We start from the raw sequence: 6,237 nt of genomic DNA on the forward strand, positions 1-6,237 counted from the left end.
TTGCACAAGCAGTGGATTATTACTGCTTATACCATATAGATCGTAGAAAAGGTTTAAATAAACCAATGGAAGGAAAATATGATCATCAGATTAAACAGAACAATGGAAAAGGAAAATATGTTTAAACACATATTTCAGGGGTATATCCTTCCCAAAGACAAGCAGAGCAAGATATTCATGACAGGATATTAAGTAGAAAATCATTTAGGTAAGGGGGAAGGAATCTCATGATATTACCCATACAATGGTGTTAGGATAAGTGATAAATACAATTTAGCATCGGGCTTCAAATGTTCCTGTTGAAAATCGGAGTACCATTGACATGCTTCGAGACAGCATCGACATGGTCTTCAAGTGAAGATCAGACTTTGGAAACACGAAGGATCCATCAGGAATAACTTGTAGAATAAGTCTTACAATTTCCTCATGGATGAATGGATAACCTTGCTGAAAAGGAATTTATAATGATAGGTCCTCCAGCCGGGGGGGGGGTGCTAGGCATGACATCATGTTACCGGGTCATCAAAGGACCAACAACATAAATCCTGGAAAGTCGTCCCAACCATCATATCTGACCGAGATTCAGGTCCAATTGGTGTCAGGGTACCTCAGACTCAGGATACCTGGGAAGAAAAGGTGCAACGCAAATTGACGAGATGACATTGTAAGATTCTCGGGGAAATGAACTATGAAGTGTTTTCCGTTATCAAGAGTTCATCATTAACCCAAGGAGAGGATGATGAGGTGGCTGATGGACTCAGCGATAATTCAACGAGGTATCCAAAAGATGGATCTCCACAATTATGTGGATAAGGGGATAACATCCGTCAGATTAAACGATATAATGGGATATGCTCGAGGAAAACATACATAATTAAACATTGGTTGAACGGTGCGCCCGCAATACGGGTTGGGTTGCACGACCAATGTCGGAATGGTGATTCAATAATCAATAGACTAAGAATGAACGGCCGACTATTAACTTCAAAGCAATAGGGTTGCTAGAAGGGCAGAATCCAAACAGCACCGCTCACTTGTTGGTACCCCGGTTGGAATCAACACAAGGACCCAAGAAGAATGGTGATGGTGAAAAGTTTCACCATACCAAGAATTCTTAAGAGGTGGTGAAATTCTCATAACATTGATGACATAAAAGGTGGTAATATTCCAAGGTAAAGAAGAACAATGCTGGGTAGCAGTGATCTCAAAGTTTACACAAAACACGAACAAGTTGTGTTGAACGGAAGGAAATAAAGTGGTCGATGAGAACAGGAATCATCGAGGGGCAAGGATGGTATTACCCATCATGAATTCAATTGAATTCCTGGTAGAGCTCATAAGGTTGATGATGATCACGACACAATTGTCGAGAGATTTCATGCAGATGTAGTCAATCAGCGACGACATCAAGTCAAGGGAATGATGAAGCAAGAGGTTATTGGAACCACAGTTACGACATAAACTCGAACTCAAGCTTGTTGTTTAAAGTGAAAGGGAATGACGAGGAAAATCGACGTAAGCTTAATTCATCGTCGAAAATTGTGCTCCGAGAAGAAGGACCGGGTAGCACAGTTAAAATCATCACGACAATGATATAGCCAAACAGGCTAGGAATGGCGTGATCGGGTACAAACTCGTACTTATAGAAGCTTACTGAAGAGTTGTTGAACCGTAGTGCAGACTTGGTTCAGTTATCGGTGTCTTTGAGTGTTTAATAACTCAGAGCCCGTGAGAAATTGGAATCAGTGGGAAGGTAGTACTTGATGAACTCATAAAAAGTTATGCAGTTCCATGATAATCTCGAGATACCAGGGGGGGTAATACTCGACAGAAGATCAAAGTAAAGGTTGGACTGGGGTATTGATCCATAGAAGACAATTGTTTAACTTGTCCGAGAAATGGAATCAAAGAAGAACAAACATGGTCGGAACCACGGATGCAAAAGGCCAGATCCCTGATATAAGAAAAACTTATACCAAGGGAATAATTAATTCAAGAGAAGCTCTAATGATAAGATCTACATCGTGTCCATGGGCATGAACACAAAGTTCAAGGTCGACTCCCACTTCTCCAATGCATACCCTTTCATTCACTTCTCGCTTTCGATGAAGTTATAGCGTTGAAATTTTTACCTGGTGAAATACCAGATGAGTATGACTCGTGAAATCTTCCGAGTTCACACATATTAAGGAAGGCATAGGTTCAACCCATCCGGGCATCTTACGAACATATACCACAAACTTCGGGGTAATTAATACAAGCTCGAAAGTAGAGCATTGTTGGTCAAGCAGAGGATACAATGTACCAAAGGCATTATGTATCAGGGGAAAGAGCTCACAAGGTGATTAATTATGAAGGACATAAAATCCAACAAAGGAACCGATGGTCCACAACGGAGTTGGTGTGGGTATCGATACTCTATCAAAGGAAGAAGGAATGCAAGTGCACCGGATTATAGAAACAACTGACTAACTCAATTGTCAAATGCAAAGGAATTATGATCCCCAAATCAAGGGATCAGAAGCAATGCTCTGATTAGGGGTGGATAAGTTGAATAGCCTTAGGGTACAATCAAAGACAATTCGATTGGTCGAGAACCAATTCCAGTTAAAAGAATGGCAGCTCAGCCGGAAAAGTAATTTATAAGGATCAATGATGATTGCGTGTATTCGCAAACATATTGAGTCAATAGACCCAAAATGATAATGACAAGGAATGTCAATAAGACTACGAGACTTATGGGATTAACCATAATGCGAGCAAGCAAGAATTTCAAGAGCCAAAGGATCCAAAGGAGTTTCAGAAGATCGAATAATATTTCGAAGACTTTTGTGAAACTCATGAACAACTGGGGATGAGCGGATACTCGATAATTGCAATAATTAACCGTAGGGGTATTCAGGTGACAAAGAACAGCAAGGCAGTAAGCTCAAAGGATTATCGAAACAACGACGAGTTTTCAGGTTATCTTGTAATAACAAAACCAACTGGGGATGAATGTAAGAATAACAACTACAAGTAGTTATCCATAAGGGTTTGCGGTGGAAGGGGAATTGCAAACGCGATGAACACAAGTTCTCGGGTTAACAGCGGAGAGTATCTTCAGGGTCTTCTGGTGCAGCAGACGATCATCAGTAACAAGGGGCTCTCCGGGTGAAAGTGATAACGAGATCCTATTGTTAGATTTAGTAAACTTCATTTAACCTGAATAGTAGAGAGATCAGAGTCCCAGAGTAAAGGTCGAGGAGTAAAAGATCCTAGTACCACCCAATGGCGACGTGGGCCCATGGGCCGCACAGCCATGTTAGTAAAAGTTTTGTAAAGTCTAGACTCGACTTCGGCCAAGGAGTTGGAAGGGGGATTTCTACAGGCAGTCGGCTCTGATACCAACTTGTGACGCCCCCGATTCAATCGTACACTAATCATGCACGCAAATGTGTACGATCAAGATCAGGGACTCACGGGAAGATATCACAACACAACTCTAAAACATAAATAAGTCATACAAGCATCATAATACAAGCCAGGGGCCTCGAGGGCTCGAATACAAGTGCTCGATCATAGACAAGTCAGCGGAAGCAACAATATCTGAGTACAGACATAAGTTAAACAAGTTTGCCTTAAGAAGGCTAGCACAAACTGGGATACAGATCGAAAGAGGTGCAGGCCTCCTGCCTGGGATCCTCCTAACTACTCCTGATCGTCGTCAGCGGGCTGCACGTAGTAGTAGGCACCTCCGGTGTAGTAGGGGTCGTCGTCGACGGTGGCATCTGGCTCCTGGACTCCAGCATCTGGTTGCGACAACCAGAAAGAAAGGAAAGGGGGGAAAAGGGGGAGAAAGCAACCGTGAGTACTCATCCAAAGTACTCGCAAGCAAGGAACTACACTACATATGCATGGGTATATGTGTAAGGAGGCCATATCAGTGGACTGAACTGCAGGATGCCGGAATAAGAGGGGGATAGCTAATCCTGTCGAAGACTACGCTTCTGGCAGCCTCCGTCTTGCAGCATGTAGGAGAGAGTAGATTGAAGTCCTCCAAGTAGCATCTTCAAGTAGCATCTCCAAGCAGCATCTCCAAGTAGCATCGCATAGCATAACCCTACCCGGCGATCCTCTCCTCGTCACCCTGCGGAAAAGCGATCACCGGGTTGTCTGTGGAACTTGGAAGGGTGTGTTTTATTAAGTATCCGGTTCTAGTTGTCATAAGGTCAAGGTACAACTCCAAGTCGTCCTGTTACCGAAGATCACAGCTATTCGAATAGATTAACTTCCCTGCAGGGGTGCACCACATAGCCCAACACGCTCGATCCCATTTGGCCGGACACACTTTTCTGGGTCATGCCCGGCCTCGGAAGATCAACACGTCGCAGCCCCACCTAGGCTCAACAGAGAGGCCAGCACGCCGGTCTAAACCTAAGCGCACAGGGGTCTGGGCCCATCGCCCATAGCACACCTGCACGTTGCGTACGCGGCCGAAAGCAGACCTAGCCTAGTGGCGTTCCAGTCCAATTCGGCGCGCGCCGCTCCGTCGCTGACGTCTGAAGTACTTCGGCTGATACCACGACGTCGGGATACCCATAACTACTCCCACGTAGATGGTTAGTGCGTATAGGCTCGTAGCCAGACTCAGATCAAATACCAAGATCTCGTTAAGCGTGTTAAGTATCCGCGAATGCCGAACAGGGCCAGGCCCACCTGTCTCCTAGGTGGTCTCAACCTGCCCTGTCGCTCCGCCACAAAGTAACAGTCGGGGGCCGTCGGGAACTCAGGCCCACCTCTACCTGGATGGAGCCACCTGTCCTTTCAGCCCCCTCGTCAGAATCACTTGCGGGTACTCAATGAGCTGACCCGACTTTAGTCACCATCTGTATAGTATGTATGTAAGTATAGTATATACCCGTGATCACCTCCCAAGTGATCACGGCCCGATAGTATAGCAAGGCAGACTGACAAGAATGTAGGGCCAATGATGATAAACTAGCATCCTATACTAAGCATTTAGGATTGCAGGTAAGGTATCAACAGATGTAGCGACAATGTCAGGCTATGCATCAGAATAGGATTAACGAAAGCAGTAACATGCTACACTACTCTAATGCAAGCAGTATAGAGGAGAATAGGCGATATCTGGTGATCAAGGGGGGGGCTTGCCTGGTTGCTCTGGCAAGAGAGAGGGGTCGTCAACTTCGTAGTCGAACTGGGCAGCAGCAGCGTCGGTCTCGTAGTCTACCGGAGAGAAGAGGGGGAAGAATTAATGAATACAGAGCAAACAAAGCATCACAAAATATAACAAGGCAATACGCGGTGTTCGGTGTGCCCTAACGTGGTAGTAGGTGATACCGGTGAAGGGGGGAAAACATCCGGGAAAGTATTCCCGGTGTTTCGTGTTTTCGGGCAGAGGAGCCGGAGGGGAAAAGTTGCGGGTTCGATAGGTTAGAGGGGTGTGGCGGACGAACGGACTGCGTATCCGGAATCGTCTCGACGTTCTGAGCAACTTTCATGTTGAAAATATTTTAATCCGAGTTACGGATTAAAAGATATGATTTTCTAAAGATTTTATTAATTTCTGAAATTTAATTATTTATTTAATTAATTCGAAAAAAATGTATTAATGACGTCAGCATGATGTCATGCTGACGTCAGCAGTCAACAGGGGTTGACTGAGTCAACCCTGACAGGTGGGTCCCGCATGTCTTTCTCTGTTATCTAATTAACCTAATCAGATTTAATTAACAGTGGTTAATTAGCTTTAATTAGTGATTAGGTTAAATCTAATCTGATTTAATTAAGTTAATTAATTCTCTAATTAATTAATTAATTAATTAATATTTTAATTATTATTTTTAATATTTAGTTTTCCCTTTTTTTTCATTTTCGTTTTAACAGTGGGGCCGGCCCCACTGGTCAGGGACCCAGCCCAACCGGGGCGGGCGAACGGGGAGAGGCGCAGTTGAGCGCCCGAACGGGGCGCAGCGGGGGAGGCCGAGGCCACGACGACAGCCGGAGGGGCCGCAGCCACAGTGAGGTTGGCCGGGCTGCGAGCGGCGCCGGCGAGGCGACCGAGCGGTGGACGGGGCCGGCAGCGGCCGGAGCGGCAGGGAGGAGTGGGGCGAGCGCCGTGCGGGGCCGCGGTGGTGGTCGGGGCGGCCGCCGCGGCGAGAGGTGGTGCGGGAGTCGACGGCCGCCGTGGTGCGGCGGGGGCGTTGGCCGCGGCGTCGGCACCGGCGCGCGTCG

Source organism: Triticum dicoccoides, chromosome 1B (assembly GCF_002162155.2).
Source record: "Triticum dicoccoides isolate Atlit2015 ecotype Zavitan chromosome 1B, WEW_v2.0, whole genome shotgun sequence".
NCBI lineage: Eukaryota > Viridiplantae > Streptophyta > Magnoliopsida > Poales > Poaceae > Triticum > Triticum dicoccoides.